Raw genomic sequence first — 21,991 nt, forward strand, 5'->3', positions numbered from 1 at the left:
CTCAGTAGAGAATCACCTCTCCTTGGGTCCACTCTAGCTCAGAGAGCAAATTGACTCACTTGTTTACTCAGAAATTTGCTTGTGGAGTTAGATGGGGGAATATGAATTTATGGCAGAGTTAACTATGGCAATGCAAGCCCTTTGCATTAATTGAAAGTTATTTTAAGAACTGTGCTATGTCCAATATTTCTGTCTTGTTGGCAATTTGTAAAAATACCCAGAGGTTTAATAATTGTGCCTTTGCATTCAGAAATAAGCAATTATTTGGACAGCCAATTAAGGTTACATGCATATAAATCAAAATTATTTTCCACATTTGTGCTTGTGAAAAGGTGAAAAATGATTCAGACAATATTTGTGAAAGTTTCCCCACACTGTTAGTGTTGGGAGGTTCTCTGGTGTTACGAATTGCTACCCACGCATCCCATCTGCCTTGGAGTCACAGAGCTGGTCTTGACCTCCAAATGTATCTCTTAATGGCTGTGTTGAGTGAGTCATTTAGCTTAGTATGTATCTGTGAAGTACCATGTGTAGGTAACTCAAATGACCATCAAAAGGATGTTCTCATGAAGGTGATTTAGAGTCTTGACTTTTTTTTCTTTTGACAGGATCTCCCTATGTAGTCCTAGCTGGCCTGGAGCACTCAATGTAGACTCAAACTCACAGAGATACACCTGTCTCTGTCTCCTGAGTGCTGGGATTAAAGGCATGTAACACCCCTTGAGGCTGATTATGCATTTCTAAACTTATGACAGACTCCAGTTTCTATAAACACATATGAACATTATTTTTACTCAGTTCCAACCATTCCAAGGGGGAAATCAGGACAGAGATAAAATGAAGAAAAAAAAAATGAAAGAGCACATTGACTGGTGGCATAAGGAGTAATCCAGTTTCAGAAATGTTGAGGGAGGCGTGTGTGTGTGTGTGTGTGTGTGTGTGTGTGTGTGTGTGTGTGTGTGTGTGTCTGTGTTGGAACTCAAGAGTCACAGTACTGCCATTTGCTGATAACACCAGCAGACAATATTAGACAAACATGCTCAGGCTGGCTTTTATTTTACTTCTTTTAATTGAGAGCAAGATCTCAGGTAGTCTAGGTTAGCCGTGTACTTGCTCTGCAGCCAAGGATGACCTTGCATTCTGAATCTTCCTGTGTCCACCTTCCAAGTACTGGAGACATGTGTCCCTACTCCCAGTTTATTCAGTACACTGAGGATGTAAGTCAGGTATTCGTGCATGCTGGGGAGGCCCTCTATTGACTGCGCTGTAATCCCTCCCTTTAACTCCTTTAGAAGTAGTTTGGTGGACTGGAGGGAAAGCTCAGTGGTTAAGAGTGCTCATTGCTCGTGCAGAAGATTTGGCTTCTGATTCTAGCACTTACATGGCAGCACATAACCATCTGTCACTCCATTCTCAGGGCTTTCAATGCCTTCTTCTGGCCTCCAAAGACACAAGGCACATACGATGTGCACAGTTATTCAGGCAGATGCTCATACACATAAATAAATTTTTTGAAAAAATAGTTATATATATACATATATGTATATATATATATTACATTCTATGTAAAAGACTAAACTATCCAAAGCCTCAGACTATTTCTTCCACTAGCATGGTTAAGGGTTTTTTTTTTTCCTTTCAAAAGCATAATACAACAAAATGAATTAGGTAAGAGAAGGGACACATGGGAAGAGACACTGAAGCAGAAGTAGAATCCACAGGGAGCTTTCCGATATGTACCCTCAGAATAATTAGTGGATAAATGTCACACACATTTGCCCCCAGAGCCAAATTATTTTGAAAGATGTTTACATGCGATTTAAAACTGTTTTCTTTCTAAGGTACTACGATGTGTATTTAGCCAATCTCTCAAACCCATTGTCAGGCTTGACTCTGAACTTACTTCCTGGCATCTGAGACTAGACATAGAAGTTGCATGCGTTGTGTCTGTGATGGTGATGGGCACAGCAGGACAGGTCTGGACAGAAAAAGAATGATTATTTCACAGTTTTGGAGGATCCCTGAGAGGGAACTGTCTTCCTGAGCAGAGTACTAATACTTTTTCCTTCGATGGAAACTTAAATTACAGGAAAATTCAGTTTGCAACAACTTACCGCCTCTGTCTTCTGCTTACATCAGTCCCACCAGAAGCAATGTGGAAATATGCTCTTCATCTCAGCAGAGGACATCATGCTGACCATTTACTTTTTTTTAAAAAAAACATTTCATTGTTTCCTAAATAGTAGTTTGTCAGAAAAAAAGCATATTATAGTCTCCTTAAAAATAATTTAAAATGGGAATCATCTCAAGTGAATTTGTTTTAGTTCACAGGAGAGGCATGTTAAATAGTCTGCAACAAATAAATAGCACGAGCTTTCCGATAAGTTGGGACAAGTTTCGATTAGAAGCGTTAAACTGTGAATCAGTCCAAATCATAAAACTCAGAATTTGCCCCCAATCCTCGAGATCACCTGAGAGTTCTGAGTTCTCTACCTTCTTAAAATAGAACAAAACAAAACAACAAATGAACAGACCGAAGCTAAACCAGCCAGCCAACCAACCAGCCAACCAACCAACCAAGCCAAGCCAAACTCCAAACCAAAATCAAACTAACAAAATACATTAAAAATCCCTTCCATCCTTACCAGCTATGCAGTCCTTTCCCATCTCTTCAGCCCCTGCCCAGCCTGCTACTTCAGGCCCCTCTTTCCTCTGGATGAGACCTCACTGCCGCCCCCCTCTGCCACCTGCTCCCCCTGCACCGCCGGCTTCCCTGTTTTTATCATTGTCCCTCTTAACATCACCACCTGTTTCCACAATTCTGTCAAAACGATGAGTCTGAAACAGATCTAACCACATTGTTGCCCTGCTTCATTGTGATGGCTTCCATGGTTTAGAATGAAGTTCAAGTTTAATTTTACATATCAGGGCTCATTGTTTGGTCTTTAACCATTTCTATTTTGTTATCATATCTTATCGTCATGATCCCCAACCCCACAGTCTTCACAACCTACCAGAAACATCCTGCTTAACCAGGATTCACCAGGCTGTTTTATTGTCCCTTTGCCTAGTCTGTTTTGACTATCCCTTGAAGCCTCATTGTGCTGGTCAGTTATTTTCAACTTGACACAAGCTAGAGTCATCTAGGAAGAAGAACCTCAACTGAGAAAACGCCTGTGTCAGATTGACTTGTAGATAAGTCTGTGGGGACATTTTCTTGATTAGTGATTGATTGGGGGGGGTGTTGCAGCCCATGTTGGTTTGTGCTGCTCCTGGGCAAGTGGCCCTGGCTTAAATAAGAAAGGTAGGCAGGCAATTTAATGGCAGCACATACCTTTAATCCCAGCACTCAGGAGGCAAGCCAGGGGGAGCAAGCCAGTAAGCAGTGTTCATCCAGTTCCTTTATGGGCTCTGCTTCAATTCCTGCCCCCATGTCCCTACTTTGAGTTCCTGCACTGATTTCCCTTCATGATGGCCTTTAAGCTTAAAGGTGAAATAAACCTTTCCCTCCCCAAGTTGCTTTTCATATGTTGTTTAAACAGCAATAGAAAGAAAGCCGGGACACTCATTTTCCTTCTAGACTCTACTCAAGGCTAAATATCTCCCTCAGAATTGATTCCCCGGTGTGGGGGTCTTACTCATATTCTGTAGACATTTTGGCAGTGTTGGTCATATTTTATTGTATTTATTCATATGACCAATTTTCAACAAAAAACAGAATCTGAGATGAAGACTGTATTTTGTCTTGCAAGTAGCAATGTGCCTGGCATGTACCCTGCAGCTCAGACCTAACTGTAGGAAGGAGGAGAGAATGGAAAGTTTGGCAGCTGGCAGAATGTTGACAAACCACCTGCCCTCTTAGAGTTAAGCTTGCTCAGCTGTAAAACGGTAGTGACATTTGTAATTCTTCCCACCGCAGAGAACAAAACCCAGTACACAAAACCATTAGTGGCAGCCCTGGGTATCTTTCTTCTGTGGCTCCCTTTCATGTAGCCCTTCCTCACCTTCTCAGCTCTCCACAGGGACTCTCCTCCTGATAGTTTCCAGAAGGTGCCTGGCTGCTTCCCATCCCCACACCCCTCTCCCACACCGGCACATGCCACCTTTGCACTTGCGGATTCCTCTCCGGGAGGTGAGCCCTGGACTGTGCACAGCTGCCTGCTTCTTATCCAACCAAGGCCATCTCCTCAGAGGCCCAGGCTGACTCCTGCAGGGCTACTCCTGTTGTGCCTGCTTTCAGTTCTTATTTGCACTTACGTTAGAAGTCATACACACACACACACACACACACACACACACACACACACACACACACACACGTATATGTTTTTCTCTATGCATTCCAGGCTTGCCTCCAGCTAAGGATGATGTTGAGCTTCCGATTCTCATGTCTCAGGAGAGCAGGTGTGTGCTTCTGTGCTCAGCATATGTGATGCTGGGGAGTGAACCCAGGGCCATCTTGCATGCTGGGTAAGCACTCTCCCACTATCCCTAGCCTCAGATTGCCTTTTGACTTGGTAGGGTAACATCCTTGGAACTTTTTGTTTTGTGGCTCCAGGTTTTATATACTTATTCTTGATGGAGTCGTCCCGTCCCTTACTGGTGGTTTTGCTTTCCACAGTTTCAGATCCCTTCAGCTGAATGTGATCAACATGAAAAAGAAACAATTCATAAATTTTAAGAAATTTCTATTATAGTATATTGTTATAATTGTCCCATTTTACTGTTAGTTCTTGTTAATTTCTTTTTAAAAAAGATTTGTTACTTTTATTTTTGTGTGTGTTTGCCTGCTTGTGTATCTGTGCACCCATGTGCACGCAGTGCCTGTGGAGGCCAAAAGAGGGCACAGTCCCCTGGTACTGGAGTTGGAAACAGTTGAAAGCCTCCATGTGGGTGCTGGGAATAAATCCAGATCCTCTGCAAGAGCAGCAGGTGCTTTTAACCGTAGGACCATTTCTTCAGCCCCAGTTCTTATTAATTTTTTACTGTACTTAGTTATTAAATTAAATTTTATCATAGATATATGTATTTGGGAAACATATAGCATACACAGGCATTATCCTGTCCCCAATTTGAAGCACACCCTAGAAGTGCTTGAATTTTTCTCTGTGGAAAAGAATAAACTTATCTATATGTTTGTTTTGGTTTTATTTCTCACTGATGTCAACTCTAGAGGCTTAAGATCATATTGGTCATACATATTGCTTATTCCTGGAGCTTAACACATTAAAATATGGTATATAAATATTTGTATGTAGTTCTAATTAAAAGAAAAGATGGGTCACATCAATTTTTTTTTTCAAGACAAGAAAAATTCTTTATAAAGTGCAGAGATATCTATCTCCTCTGAGGATGCCTAAAGGACATGCTCAAAGCTCAGGTATGGATAACAAAGCAGAGAAAAGGTGTTAACATAGAATGATGCCTGAATCAGAGCAGATCCTATCTGTGAGTGACATGGACACACACACACACACACACACACACACACACACACACAGGCCTAGTCTAGTGCCTCAATTTTCTGATCCACTTTCTTATCTACTTAGTGGTAGAAGTGTGTTCTTGAAATGTCTTCTTTGTTTGAGATAGTTTGAGAAGGGAAAATTTTAATTAAGCGTGTATGCTATTCTGGAATCTATTTAACAACTAACTGTTTTCAAGGCGTATTAATAGGCTTGGTGAGATAGTTCAGTCAGTAAAATGCCTTCTATGCAAGCATGAGGACCTGAACTTAGGTTTTCATGAAAGCCAGGCATGGCAGTGGTGCACATCTGTAATCTCAATGCTAGAGGTTGAGGCAGCAGAGACAGATGGGTACTTGGATCTTTTTCAGCCAGCCGAGACTGATGGATGAGTTCCATGCTTAGTGAGAGACCCTATCTCAGTAAATAAGATGGAGAGTGATTGAGGGAGATAGACAATGCATCCTCTGGCCTTCACACATACATGTATGCATTTGTACCTAGTAGTAGTGGCTGGAGTCTGTACTGGGCATTTCCAGGCTCCTGGAGTCTTATTCAAGCATGAAATAATGGATCACACAGGTTGCAAGATAGCTTTATTCACAGTGAAGCGATAGAACAAATTAAAAAAGAATACACTGTCAAGATTGACAGTAGACCGCATGAATAAAGGTATTTAGGGGCCCTAGATTATTATTAAAGCTTCTTTCTATGACACCTAAAGGAAGGAAGGGCTGATTAATAAGATATACCTATTGAGTAGTTATTTATTTTGATTAATAGATTAATTTATGCAATAATTTCTTTACAGTGAATGTCTTTTCTCATAATGCACCCAATTCTAATCACATGCGTGACCAATTATACACACACACACACACACACACACACACACACACACACATATATATATGACAATGAATGGAAAAGTGTCTCTAAAAATTATCTTTGATTATGCAACTTTATTGTATGTGTACCCATAACCATTCAGGATGAATCAGTTTTCTTATGCTCATACCTATAAATATGACTAAATATAATCTGTCTAGATTTGATGGTTGTTAAAGGGAGAAGAAATTTGTTACATTATTCAGCATGGAATGTGCATGCATCTTGATGCAGGGGGTTTCTAGGTTGCTAACAGTCTGCTACATGTGTTGTTCAGAGAGAGGTATGTGTGCATAGTACGGGCAGGTAAGGGCCCTAGGTTGCTGAGTCCACTTTGTGCATAGCCCGAATCAAGTGGAGCCAGCCCCATGCTTCTAAAGTATTCCCTAGGTTTGCCTATCTTATACCTGTACACCTAAGTGCACACAGTCAAATGAACACATATATCGAACATGAACACACCCCTCCACCACACACACACACACACACACACACACACACACACAAACACCAAGCTTAAATATTCTTTAAGATCTAAGTTAGCTTTACAGCCACATCTTACAAGTTGCTAAAAAAATGATAGTCTGATCTCTCACAGTTGACGCTGAATAGCTTTTGGTAATTTCAAGTATAAACAGTTTCCTTCTCCTAAAAGATGAAAAATTGAGGATTTTGAGGAGGTGGCCTAGGAATGGTGACAGTCCTATGGATGGCTCTTCTCCCCAACACAAAATTTTGAGCAATTGCAACACGGCTGAAAATATCTAATCTTTTGCTCAAGGACATACCTTGATGCTTAGGTTAAGGACTGTGTATACTTGCATCATTTTCACTTTTAGAGGCATTGGGGTCCCTAAAAAATAATCAGTTGTGCCTGCAATAGCAAGACAGCTTGTCTCAGAATGAGACTCTGCTCTGCCTATGCCCTCATCCATGCATCATCTCACCCTGTGAGTGAGATGCCCTCATCCATGCATCATCTCACCCCGTGAGTGAGACTCCCTCTGTGCTTCGTCCTACTCTCTGTTACTATCTTCCAGGGCTTCATGACAATGAAGGGTGTGTTGTGGAGAGATTCCCACTGTATCAGAATCAGAAGACCCGGTTAGGAATCTGGGGATTGTCCAAGTTTTTGAAATGCATTTTGAAATGCTTTTGAATGCATGTGCCAGGGTCTGGCTCCCTCCTGGCTCTCAAATGCTGATTTTGAAGCTTCAATGTTCAAGGTACAGCTATGGAAATTAAGATGGACTGAATTTTATGTATACAGTGTAATAATGAAAACAAAATACTCGCTGGAAGAGGTCAGTCTTTAAATCATCCTAAACAGCAAATCCCGTAATTCTTAATAAAACAGTGTAAAAAGGACTCAAGCGTCTAGCCTTTGATTACTCTGTCAGGTCATGAGATAAAGGCAGGTAATTTTAGAATGTTCAACAGCTACAGACTTTAAGCCAAAGATTGCCTTTAATCAGTGTGGTTATTTTTTAGGTTTTCTATGGTGGTATTTATTTTTCTCCATATAGAAATGTTTAATGCATCACATTTTTTGGACAAATTAGTCATCTTCCCTAGCTCAGTTTTATTTTTTTTTCATTCATCAATAACCACCTGCAGCATAACACAATGTATGCACTTGCATATATGTATTTGAGCATGCACATACTCTCTCTTACCCCCAACACATACAAATTGAGTCAAGCAGGCATGATGAGTCACTTCTTGCCTTTTAATTTAGGTTTTAGGGGGAACCACCCCTGTCCTATTTTCCTCATTGGAGAAGACTATGGAGGGACACATTAGCATTCTCAAGTGCGCTGGCCTCATGCATCCCCTTTCTTGCTTGTCACCTTGCCAAGGTTTTCTAACACCTGCACGTCAAACTCAGATGACAAGGCCCCTGGGCTGGGTTCACACTGGCCTCTTGGCTTTTTACAGAACCTTACATAGCCTTGTCACAAGCGTGATGTTAAAGCAAGTAATGTCAGGCCTTTGCACTGAAGCCCGAGGAAGTGGGACCACAATAAACATGCTGAGAATAAAAGCAGGCACTGTTGTAATTATTAGGTCAGAGGCAGGTAAGTGCAATTATTTCTTTACCGAACAAAGACAGATGGAGAGTAGCTGGCTCTGCAATAGGGGGAAAGGTCCGCCAGGGCTGGATGTTCAGTCTACAAGCTTACACGCATTCAACACCCACACATTAGCTCTTACGTATTTTTTCTTCTATGCCATTCTTTCTCTTGGTTTTTAAAAAGCAGTGTTAAATTGGTTACACATTTCCCCCCTTCACATACTTCTTTCTTTGCTTGCAGGCAAGGACAGAAAATTAGGCATATCTAAGGATTTAATGTTCAAAACCACCTTGCGTAATTGGCTTAAAGAGGTGAGGCGTGCTTTTCTCTCCATCTCTTAGTCTTAATGCTATTTCTCCTCAGAGGGTATGTCTGTCAATCATTGATGGTGCTTTCCTGGGCAAATGAGCTGTTTCTTGGGATGCTATAAATAATATTTGGAATCAAGTTTATTTTCAAGCTGCTTTTAAAGTCCTGATGCTGTGCTAACTGAATAGAAAATGCTAAATGTTTGAGGGAGTCATGCAAGCTCTCAAGTGCTAACGGCGTGAGCTGGACTTAAGAAAACAAATGGAGTTTATACCCTCTGAGGAAATGGGAGCTCATTTGGTTTCTCACAGAAGCATGTAGATTTGGGATGGATGTTTCTAGAAGGAACATATCGTGTTTCTGCTATATGCTGGGTGCCATGGTCCATGGCTCACATGGGACATCTGGATCCTGATAGACTCATCGGGCAGACATTACTGACGTTCATCCATAGATAAGGATACTGACGCTCAGAAAAGTTGGTTACTTCTTCAATGCATGAAGTGGACAATTTACCGTCTTGGAATTGGTATGAGTTGGATTGTGAAGTGTGGGCATTCCACTCTACCTGAATTCAGATGTCTCTATGACCTGGCTTCATTCTGAGTTCAGTGGTGTTCCGCCAGTGGTGTCCTGTCACTGAACTGCTTCTAGATTTCTCTTATGTGTTCCAGTCAGCATGGCTCTCCTTTTGTCTGTTTTGTAAAGAGGACTTTAAGTGTGGGATTTTAATAGACAGTTCTGTTGCTAAGAGAAATCTGAAAACCACATCTGGGTGAGAATAAAGATCTATCTTATAAATTATGGGTGTTAGCACATGCAAGAACACAGCTGATATGTAAAAAAGGAGAGTAGGCTGAGGGATACTCTTCTCCTTTCTCTGCTCTCAAAGATACAGTCAAAGAAAATTCTAGAATGATCTCCTTGAACTGAGATTCAGTGTCTTAAGTTTTTATTTTGCTCAGTCATTAGCCCATACTACGTTATTACTTCCTTTCACTCAATTTCTACATCCGTGGACTGGTCACTTTTTCCCACCAGAAACTTGCTGTGATGATCCAAAGACAAGTTAGTCTGAAAAGCAAAATATTACTAAATTATAAAGTATTGCCATTATTGCATCTTCTAGTTTTTAGGAAGTTGGAAGATCATCAGTAATTGATCTGAACACTGCAGTTATGACTTCAAAGGCAAAGCAATAAGAATTTAGGCTGTTTTAACATGGGGCAGATGGGAATGTAAAATGCATAAAACCATTTCGAGAGGCTCATTCAGAACAATTACTTTAGAGATAATGGTTTATTAGGTTCATAATATCTGCCCTTGAGTTTTAATTCTGCTGCTCATTTTTAAACTTCCAAGTGAAAGATATAACATAAATCACTTTGCCTACCCCCTCTTTAATTGTAAGGGCAAATATATGCTGAGTTTAAAAGGATGAAATAGCTGACATGAGACTGGATTATTACTCTGCTCACACAGAGTGAGATGGGTCCCGAAGGTCTGCCTGCCATGCTTCTGTCCTTTTCCTTATGCTTACTTTCCTCTTTTCCTTCTAAACATTTGATTGTGTGTACATATGAAGCAAGTATACTACCAGCTCCAGTGAATTTCAGTTTAGCATCCAAATCAGCTTACACTTGCGTGTGCAGAAGCTCAGCCATCTCCTCACTGATAGCACTGTGAACATTATGGACCCTAAAGGATGGACAGCCATCATTCCCCAGGAAGCCTGGAGAGGATTCTTGATGAATATTGAGTTGTCTATAGCTTGGGTGAGTTCAGCTCTGCATGCCACGCATTTCTAAGCAGTTCCCTTTTAACCCACTTGTAGCTTGCTTAGTTTCTCGGACCCTGTTGGAGGAAAGATCTTCCTCTGATGAAATCTTTCTTTATTAACCTCACATAGCCTTAAATCTTCAGATGCTCTTCTCCCTGATTCCCCTTACTTTCTTTTTATCATTTCTGTATTTCCCCACTCTTCCTCTACTTTTATTCTGTTTCACTCACCCCCTCTTCTTCCTGTCCCTTTAAGAAACCCAGGAACTATGGACAAAAGAGCTAAATTAATTTGAGGAAATTTGGGGAAATGTAAGAGGAAGGCTGAGAAGACAAATTGAGAACCAATAGTGCAATATATGAACCCTCCCTCAATTCTCATAGAATCCTCTTCTGATTTTCCATGATACTTTCAAATTTGATTTTCAATTATTTCTGGCCTGAGATAAGAAGCAAATGGTTTCTAAGCAGTCCCGTTGGGGCAAGCTCTTCTCTCAGACAAGAGTGGAATGGATAGTGCTTGTCTGGTCTGTGCAATTAATGCCACTTGGCACAACATTATCTATTTCTTAAAAATTCTGTTTTTTTGGAGGTATTCTCTCTCTGTGTCTTTACAGGACAACAACTTCTCCCCCATACCCTGCTCTGCAGCAGAGGCCAGATCTACAGAACACATAAGTGTTAAAAGTTTGTTTACCCAGAATTAAAATGAGGATTAAATTACAGAGAAAGACTGAAATGAAAATTGCAGGTGGTGATTTTGTCAGCCTACTCTTTTTCCAGCCAGGTACCTAATCACATCTACTTTTCCCTGTTGGGCTGTTTTCCCTTCTTGAATCCAGGTAGTGGTCCCACACCATCATGGCAGGTCCTGATCAGCAGGGATGCATCAAAGGGAGTTACCTGCTGACAGTCAACAGAGGTAAACAAAGCCCACAATCTCTGGAGCCAGACTCCCCTGGTTAAAATTCAGGTTCTGTGCTTAATTTTTTTTTTTATTAAATTTTTAAAATTTATTTTATATACCAACCACAGTTTCCCCTCCCTTCTCTCCTCCCTTTCCCTCCCTCCACCTCCCTTCTACCCGCCTCCCCATCTACTCCTCCTCCATCTCCATTCAGAAAGGGGCAGGCCTCCCCTTGGGGGTCAAGAAAGCATGGCATATTAAGTTGAGGCAAGACTAAGCTCCTCCCCACTGCGTTAAGGCTGAGCAAGGCATCCCACCATAGGGAACAGGTTCCAAAAAGCCAGCTCATACACCAAGGACAGGTCCTGGTCTCACTGCTAGGGGCCCCACAAAGAGACTAAGCTACACGACTGTCATCCACATGCAGAGGGTCTAGGTCAGTCCCATACAAGCTCCCTAGCTGTCGGTCTAGAGTCCGTGAGCTCCCACAACCTCGGGTCAGCTGTGGATTTCCTCATCAAGACCTTGACGCTCCCTTGCTCATATGATCCCTCCTCCCTCTCTTCAACTGGACTCCAGGAGTTGGCCCAGAGCTTGGCTGTGGATCTCTGCATCTGCTTCCATCAGTTACTGGATGAAGGGTCTATGATGACAATTAGGGTAATTACCAATCTGATTACAGGAGAAGACCAGTTCAGGCACCCTCTCCACTACTGCTAGTAGTCTTAGCTGGGGTCATCCTTGTGAATCCCTGGGAGTTTCCCTAGCACCAGGTTTCTCCCTAACCCCATAATGGTCCCCTCTATCAAGATATCTCTTTCATTGCTCTCCCCTCTCCCTCTCTGTCCTTCTCCAACTGGATCATTCAGATCCCTCATGTTCCCATCCCCCATCCTCTCCCCTCTTCCTTCTCTCCCTCCCTCCCCCTCCCCCCAGTTTACCCAGGAGATCTCATCTATTTACCCTTTCCAGGGAAAGGGTGTTAGTTATGCCCCGGGCATTGCCCCTCATGGCTGGTTTTGATATCTAGATTTTGATATCTAGCTTCCCGAGTTCTTTATATATTTTAGAAATCAGCCCTCTGTCAGATGTTGGGTTGGTGAAGATCTTTTCCCATTCTGTAGGCTGCTGTTTTGTCATATTTACTGTGTCCTTTGCCTTACAGAAGCTTTTCAGTTTCAAGAGGTCCCATATATTAATTGTCAATCTCAGTGTCTGTGCTACTGGTGTTTATATTCAGGAAGTTGTCTCCTGTGCCAATGAGTGCAAGGCTACTTCTCACTTTCTCTTCTATCAGGTTCAGTGGAACTGGATTTATGATGAGGTCTTTGATCCACTTGGACTTGAGTTTTGTCTGCACTTAATTTTTATGTGAGCTTAGGCAAGTGATTCATTCTGACCCTCTTTATTAAATGTAAAACAGGACGAATACCCAAGTGATTCATTCTAACTCTCTTTATTAAATATAAAACAGGATAAATACAGTTATCTTCGTTTTAGGGTTTTGTGAGCATTCAAAGAGGTGACAGTTAGCTCTGTCTTACTCATGAGATCACTTTGAAAGGGTGAAATAGCTATAAGAAGACCAGAATTATTATCTTACTCCTCTGGCTGAATCTGTAAGATGTGTCCCAAAGCCAATCAGGTGAATTAGAACACCGAACAATGACACTTTTTCTTGGCTCATCTGCAGTTAAACAGTCCTGCCTTGGTGATGGGCTTACCTTCCATCTTCGGGGGCAACTAGGGCAACAGCAGTAGGCTGTATGTTTTGGGAGTCTCTTAAATAGCCCTAGCCAACAACTCAAAAGAAGGATTCTCATATCTGGTATGGGGTTATTATTTGGTGGTCTTTGGCTCTTGGAGGGAATGCCATCACTCAAGAAGAGAGAAGTTCATTATATATATATATATATGTATATATATTCATTATATATGTATATTCATATATATAGTGTGTAGTATAGTTTTTAACATAATTTTGTATTGACTCTTTGGGAATTTCACATCACAAAACCCACTCCCACTCATCTCCCAGGCACTCCATATATGCCCCTCACCCTGTAGTGTCCTCCTGAAGGTAAACTAAAAAAGAAGTAATAAAGGTTAAAAACAAAACAAAACCAACCAAATAAACAAAAAAAGCAAGCAAACAAAAAGACCCTCTTTGTTCCTCCATCTTTCCCACTTTTACATCACCTCCTCATTCATCTTAGTGGCATTGGGTGCTGCTGTGTATCATGCACTATGCTCTTTTGTCCAAACATCTGTTCTTGCAAATGTTCATTTTATAATGTGTTGTTGGTCGGGTCCAAGCCCTATGGCTTCTGGTACACCTTCAATACTGGATTCTCACTGAAACTTCTCTTGGATATCTTGCTTTTGCCCTGAGTCTTGGAGATCCTGTGGAACTAGTCCCTTCACAAACTCCAGTAGGTCATAGATAGGGTAGATATTTGGGAGTACAAACCCAAAGCCCTGGATGTGTGCCTGGGTGGCAGCTGAGTTGGTCATTCTTCAAGTGAGGGGTGGAGCCAGCTCTCCCATGCTTGTGGTGAGGAGTGAAGACTCATGTTCTAAATCACAGAACTATTCATAAAGCTTCTCAGGATCACCAAGAACTTCCTGAAATCAAATGCAAAGAATGTAGAAATATGTGTTTCTAAGGTACTTAATTTTTACCATATCTCAAAGAAATCCTTGATCTCAAAGAGGTTTAAAATTATGTTGGCTCTTGCCTTTAATATAGGACTTGGGCTCTCCCTCCCTCCCTCCCTCTGTCTCTCTCTTGTCTTTTAGATGGACCTCTGTGAGTCTGAGGCCAGCCTGGTCTGCATAAAGACACCCTGTGTCAAATAAATCAATACACTCCCTGCAAAGACAAAAATCCAAGAACGAAAATAAAGTATATTGACGCTGACCTTAGAGTTAATCACAGGGAGAGTTCATATTCCCATACAAGTGCTCTTAAACTTCATTCAAGTTGTCTAACTCATTCTCTAAACATACATATAGCAAATATACTTAAACCAGCTGGATTCCTTTTACCAGTTTCATATCTTTCAAGACTGCTTATTTTTTCAAACTGTTCATGATGGTTCTCAAGCTGTATGTCACAACCCTTTGTCAAACCTCCATCTCCAAAAATATTTACATTCATAACAGCATCAAAATTACAGTAACAAGGTAGCAGCAAAAATAATTTTATGGTTGGGGGTCACAACATGAGGACCTGTATTAAAGGACTGGAGCATTAAGAAGGTTGAGAACCACCAGTTTAAAGCATTGTTTGAAATCACTTCCCTTAATATATGAGAAACACACAAAGCACAAAGGCTGTTCAATAATGTCCAAGTACCAGAGTTGGTAGCCTGGAAAGAGCCAAAGAAAACATGACATTCCTTAGTGCCCTTGGGGAGGAAGTGGTGAAGGATGCAGAGTATCACCAGGCCTGCACCAATCCAATGTAGACCTAGCTTTCCATCAAAGTTGTGATTTTCCTTGTTAGAGTCCTGGCTTTGTTCCCAGGCTCCTCCTCCAGATTTTGGAAATCTCCCAGTTCTAAGATGCCTCTTTCCTTTAGCTCCCTAACATTTTCACTTAGGGGAGATGGCTACTTACCCTGTCATATCGCCAAGGTCCTAGGGACGTTGTGAAATGGGACCTTCCTAGTATCTTGTTTGCTTTCTGTCTGTTGTGCTTAGAACACGAAGACGGGGGCATCTTGGGGTCTCTCCTGGGCTTGTTTGAGTTTTGGCTAGCTACTAGTGTTACCGTGGACAATTTTGCTTCCTTCTAGGTAAACACCTGTTTGGAAGGGAGCTCAGTGTGGTTCCAGGGTACCAACTGACCCTCAAGGGATAACGGAGAACCCAAAAGCAGTTTCTGGGGCAAAGAAAGCTCTGGGGAAAAATAAATCTGGGAACTTCTATTTCAAGTACTTCACTCAGCTCTTTCATAGGTGACTCTGAGGATCTATCTGCTCCACTGGTCTTGGTAGGTGTCGGTGCAATGCAGAGTAGGAGACCTGAGACCCGAGTCCCTTTTTGTTTAGAGCTGTCCAGCTGTTCTGCTGGTGGGGCTTGGAGGACTCTCCACCTGGATCAGAGTAGGCTGGATACCTGCACTAGGTGAATGAGGGTCTGCAACGAGCCAGATACGTGTTGTGTGGCAGAGGAAGATCTGGAACGTGTGGCACGCTCTCCATTAGTGGTGCAAGGAGGTCCAGCATGCCCCGACTCTGCCTTTGGGTGCATATCAGCTCGAGGAAGAACTCCAAGACTGCTGCTTCTCCATTGCTCCTCTGTCATGAACTGTGTTTGCTATTTCTTCAAATAACTTGATTAACAATCTCTCTTGAACTTGTGTCTAAATCATTACCCAAAGAAAGGACTGACCCTGGCAGGTAACAGCTTACAGTGGTTTTGAAGCCTGTGCTGTGTTTTGTATATTTGTCTCCTCAGGTTCTCAGTCTCCTTTGGGTTGGACAACATGTCATGCGTTTTTTGTTTTTTTTTTTTTTTTTTCAGGTTTCTTTCATCTTTCGCCTTTTGGACTACAATGGTCACAATCCTGCTCTCATGCGTTGGGTAAACAGTCTGCTGCTTTTAATCGGTGGTAGCCTTGGTGTGTCTCTGCTCATTTTGGGGACACTTGTATGCTTGGCTTCACCCATTAGACTTGGGCTCATAGAAGGGCATTTGCTCTCAGTATAGCCCAGTGTATCCTGGTGTTTCATGCCCTACCAAAGACCCGCATGTGTATCTCCCCCCCCCCCAACCCCAATGTTTCCTGGTAGCACACTTGGGAGGCAGAGGCAGGCAGATATCTGAGTTCGAGGGCAGCCTGGTCTACACAATGAGTTCTAGGACAATGAGGGCTACATAGAGAGACCCTGTCTTGAAAAACAATAAACAAAACAAAACAAAACAAAATCTCTTCAAGGTCCTAGAATCCTATCCTGGCTTGTCTGGACTTTGTATGATGTGAAGTACATGCCTGAAACTACATATGTAGTTTACACACAGAACAAGTGTGTCTCCAATCGCTGACCCTTTAGTCCCACCTTCTGCTCATTGCCCTGTCATAGTTACTTAGTCATCTTGGCCCTCTTCCAGTAAACAATTACCTAAAAAAAAAAAAAAAAAAAAAAAAAAAACTTTTCTAAAAATATTTATTTTACTTTTTTTAAGTTTAAATTTTATTTTATGTGTATGGGTATTTTGCCTGTATGTATACCTGTGAATCACTTATGTGGCTGGTGCCCTTAAAAGCCAGAAGAGGGTTCTGAGTTCCATGAAAAGTGGAGTTACAGGTGGTTATGAGCCTCCATGTGGCTGCTAGGAAGAGCAGTAAGTGCTCCTAACAGCTGAGTCATTCTTCAGCTTAAAAAAGATCTTTTCAAGAGAGCTGAGAATGTAAGTCAGTGGTAGACCATTTGCTTAGTATGGGAAGAGCCCTGGATTTGGACTCCAGCATCAAAAAGAAATAGTGTAGAGGGAAAAATTGAACCGCTTTGAGATCTGCATTGCCTCCAGCCTTAGCTACAAAGCAGGCTCAAGGCCAGCCTGGGCTACATGGGACTTTGTCACAAGCAACCAAGAAGCAAAATGATTTTTTATTTTCAACTTCTGAAGGAAATTTCTCAACAGCTTTTGATTTTCTGCAAGCCTTAGACTAATTTATTTCTTCCTCTGTGGTAGTGATTTATATCTTTGTATTATTTTTAATATTTCATTTCTCCTACTAACATTTTTGTTTTCTCTGAATTTTTATTGTATCTTCATAATGTGTAGCTTTTTTATTTCATTTTTCCCTATTAAAAGCTCCATTTACTGATGGCTGCTTGGTCCTTTCTACCGAAACCTACTATCCTGCCTATTTTGAGAACATTTTGAGCCATTTTTTCCAGTTCCATAAGAATCATGTTTTTGTCATTATGTCGAAAATATGTGATCTTGGCTTCTGTTTTCCTCTGGCTTTTAATAGCTGTCAGTGTCAATCCTACTTCACAAGCCAGGGAATGCTCAAGTGGCTCCATAGCAACCACCAATGTGCTTATCCCTTTCAGTGTTGGATGACACTTGGCATCTTGGCCTTTATGCTAGAGGATTATAGGGAAGATGTTTTAAATGCTACTGTTTTCTATGTCTATTTTTTAAAAGTTTTCATTACAGAGTGAGACAAAAGAAAGAGGCTGGGATTGAATTTCAATTGTTGCTAGTTCTCTCAGTTTACTTCTGCCACCCTCAATCGCCTTGCATTTGGTGGCCATGCTACTAGAACCACACAGCTGTGATGCTGGAGATGAACTTCATGAAATAAGAAGAATTCACAGGGCGCTTCCCCTTGGGGACTTGAAGACAAGAATAGTGAACTTTGATCATTCTCAATCATTCCTAACATTCCTTTGAATTTCTACAATCAGAGGCTTTTGAACTTCTCCTTGGTCTCAAAGAAGTGTCTCATGCCCTTTGCCAGGCTCATTCCTGGAGTCAGTGTTCTTGGCATGCACTGGCTCTTCTTATGAACAGAAATCCTAGGTGTGATAAACAGGACGGGTGGTTTTGGGTCTCCAATTCTCCTTGCGTATGTCTACTCTCTGCCTTGATTCTGAGTTTGGTCCAAGAGTTATAGACAGATGTGATAGAAGCAGAACCTTGGAAACTGTGTATGTGGCTGAGCTGGCTCTCCTACTCTCATGCCTTTGTTAGTACAATGGAGACACTGCTCCCTTGAGAAGGAAAAACAGGCCCCTGTATAAGAATGTCACACTACTTGAAGTCAAACTAAATCACCCAGCAGCGAGGTGACCCCAGTTATGAAAAGAGTCCCTGCAAAAATCTGTTGACGCCCAGCTGACCACAAAAAAGTCATTATACATACATATAAGCTGCCTCTTAAGTTTTGATACTCATTGAAATTGTAGCAACAAAAATAGGAATACTAGATACCATTACTACTGAGCTCTTGGCTTTATGAACAGTAGCCTCAGAGACAGTGAGCCTGAAAAGTACCACTGTAGGAGAAACTGAAGGTTCATATTTAACAGTGGGTAGGAAAGGATAACTAAAATGCTATTAAGTATATTTTGAAATACAGATTCTTCAGCATGAAAAGCCTCGTGTGTGTGTGTGTGTGTGTGTGTGTGTGTGTGTGTGTGTGTGTGAGAGAGAGAGAGAGAGAGAGAGAGAGAGAGAGAGAGAGAGAGAGAGAGTTGTGGAGTTGTAGTAGTACTTTTTTGTTGCTGTGATAAAGCACCAAGACCAAGACAACTTAAGAAAGAGTTTATTTGGGCTTATGGTTCCAGAGGGATAAGAGTCCTTCATGGTGGGTGTGGTAGCTGTGGTAGTTTGAATGTAATTGGTCCCTGTAATTTCATAGGGAGTGGCACTGTTAGGAGGTGTGGCTTTGTTGGAATGGGTATGGCTTTGTTGGAGGAAATGTGTCACTGTGGGGTGGACTTTGAGATTTCCTATCTTCAGGATACTACCCAGTGTCTCTGTTGCCTCCTGTTGTCTGCAAGATGTAGGGCTCTCAGCTACTTCTCCAGCACCACCTCTTCCTGTACACTGCCATGATCCCTAATTTGATCATAATGGACTGAACCTCTGAAATTGTAAGTTTCCACCTCAGTTAAATGTTTTCCATTATGAGTTGCTTATATAAGAGAGCCATGGTGTCTCTTCACAGCAATAGAAGCCCTAAACAGTGGGGAAGCATGGCATCAAGCCCCAGACATGGTGGCTGTAGCAGAAAGCTGAGAGTCCAACTGTAAGCAGAGACATTTAACTGGAGTTGGCTTCAGGTCTTTATTCTCAAAGCCCTTCCCCAGTGATAAACTTTTTCCAGTAAGGTTGCACCTTCCAAATAACCCCAATCAGCACTACTAGCTGGGAACCAAGTGTTTAAGGATCTGAGTCAATGGGTGATGTTCACCTTCAAACCGGTATAGTACTCACCTCACACACCACATCAATGGGTAAAGAAAATGACTAAGGCGTGTGGTTTGCTGGGTAGAAAGCAGCACTTAAATTTTTTCTTAGTCTAAACTGGAATGCCTTTTTTTGTTGGGGGATGGTTGAAACAAGGTCTCACTGTGTAGTCCTGGAGCTCATTTTGTAGACCAGGATAGCCTTGAACTCACAGACATCTGCCCATCTCTGCCTCCCAAGTGCAGGAAGGCATGAGCCATCACACTTGGCTGGAATGCTTTATTTCCCTCTTTGATTTTCAGCAGCATCAGCAAAATGATTGTGTAACCCACAGCTTTTGTACAATCTCCTTAGCAGGTGCATATTTCCCATGCCAGTACTCTGATCTATAAATAGATAAGGTAAACATGTTTGACATCTCTGTGCAGCCTCCATAGACCCAGGCATATGGTCTACAAAACAAGAGGGCAGTCTGTAGACAGCAGCTGGAAGGTAACATGAAATGTTGAAACTCAGCTGCCTCTATTGACGTCTATTTATTTAAAATTATCTTACTTACCAGTGTGTGTGTGTGTGTGTGTGTGTGTGTGTGTGTGTGTGTGTGTGTGTACACATGCAGGTACACATTTACCATGGTGTATGTGTGAAGGTCAGAGGACAATTTTGAGGAGTAATTCTTTCCTTCCACTGTTGGTTCTAGGGGTTCAACTGTTAGCTTGTGAGTTTGTGTGGTAAGTGTTCTTATACAATGAGCCATCCTGCCAGTTACCTAGTGACTTTTAATGCCATAGGTCTGCTCAATTATGTCAGAAGACCTGTGGGGCTGACATTCCACACTGAGGATCAAGAATGAAGTGTCCACAATAGTGGAGGCTACCAAAAGTCAGCTCAAGAAAGGGCAAATCCCTGATTTCTAAGGGGACAGGACTCTTTGTTCCACGATTTTTCCTTGATCCTTCTTCTTGATCACTTTCCATTCACCAGACAAAGATTCTCCCACTGCAGAAACAAAAGTTGGAAACTGGTGGAACAGACAATGGCTTTAGATCTTGAGACTCCTCCCCCCCCCAACCAAATTCCAAATGAGGGGCTGGTGCTTCAGGGAGCACTGTTACGATGCCCAGAAATTTTGGCTCTGCTCTGCTTCTGGAACTCCAGAGCATTAGACTTCTCCTTTTCCTTGAAGTTATCAAGGTCATACCCATATATAGCCTATGACTTTCTTTAGCAGGAAAGTATGAATGAGTATAAATCGTTTCTGCGCTGGGACATCTAATGAAAGGTGAAACTCTCCTGCAAAAGATGGCTGTCAGGAAAGTTCCCTGCAATTGTAATGGATTTTCTGTGGATACAGAAAGAATTCTGTTGGTCTTTAAGATTACAGCACCTACCCTATCCAGGTGAAGCCTTTTATGTGGATGGCTGGAAGACAGAGGCATCATAACAAAGATTCTTATGCCTCTCAGCTCAGAGCCAGTCAATGGGGGTGATCCCAATGGCTCAAGGACACAGAGGGTAGCGACTAAACCTGCATGACCCACATAAGGGCACAGATTTGAGTGGACAGAGATATGATAGGGGGTGGAACTACCAGTGGTGGTCCATGCCATGCAATCTGAGACTAGATAGATGAGGTGAGGAATAGAATTTTTAGAAAGTGGGACTAATGCTCTCATATAGAAACACCAAGTCATACTATTGTATAGGCATTTGGTTGTCGCTGGTGAGGGATCACTGTCTTCTTTCTGTTACAGTCCTGCTGGGGAATCTGGACCTTACCATTACCATTGGACTTTGACTATTTCTACCCAGCTGCCCACATAGGACACCTCTGTGCTTAGGCTCTCAGATCCTGCTTACTGTACTTGTGGGTTGGAGAGTTACAGCCAAGGGCTGGCGACTGCAGAGTCTAAATCTTGGCATCAAGCCACTTTGCCAAATGACCAAAAATATCCAGTGAATATCTTTGTTCGGTGGCCCATATCATTTGGTATTGATGTTGGCTGTATCATATTGTTTTGCTGGCTAACAACTTCCTTATTGGCTTAGAGACCTTGAAAGTAAAAGTACTTACAATATGCTCATGAGGTAGAATGTCCGGAGAGGTTCAGAGCAATGTAGCCATTGATATCATGGCACACATGCTACAAGATATTGCCCATTAGAGAAAATAAAATGACAAAACAGAACAAAAAGCTTATGCAAAGCATAATATAAAAAATAAGAAGGGCTCGTAGCGCCTTTCTAGCTCACTGTACCAGCCTCGAACTCACAAGATCTCCTGCTCTGCTCCGATGCTATTAAAGCGTGGCCACGGGCTTGGCACAAGCTTTTAATCCCAACACTCTAGAGGCAGAGGCAGGCAGATCTCTGTGAGTTCGAGGCCAGCCTGGTCTACAGTGCTAGTTCCAGGACAGTCAAGGCTATGCAAAGAAACCATGTTTCAAGAAACCAAAAATAAATAAATAAAATTAATTCACAAATATTCTTAGGTTAGCTGGTTAAAATAATTTCTGGGCTGGGAAGAGGGCTCATGGTGCAAAGTGTAAACTCTTGTCTTGTGAGTTTGAAGACTTGGATATCGATCCCTAGCACCCACATAAAAGCTACACACAATATTATGTACCTATAATC

At 41.9% G+C, this 21,991-nt stretch overlaps 1 pseudogene; it reads right to left on the minus strand.

The window, feature by feature from the left end:
* Positions 1-15,654, minus strand: part of LOC114699408 — a 64,112-nt pseudogene extending 48,458 nt beyond the window's left edge.
* Between the last annotated feature and the right edge of the window lie 6,337 nt (positions 15,655-21,991).

Source organism: Peromyscus leucopus, chromosome 2 (assembly GCF_004664715.2).
Source record: "Peromyscus leucopus breed LL Stock chromosome 2, UCI_PerLeu_2.1, whole genome shotgun sequence".
Taxonomy (NCBI): domain Eukaryota; kingdom Metazoa; phylum Chordata; class Mammalia; order Rodentia; family Cricetidae; genus Peromyscus; species Peromyscus leucopus.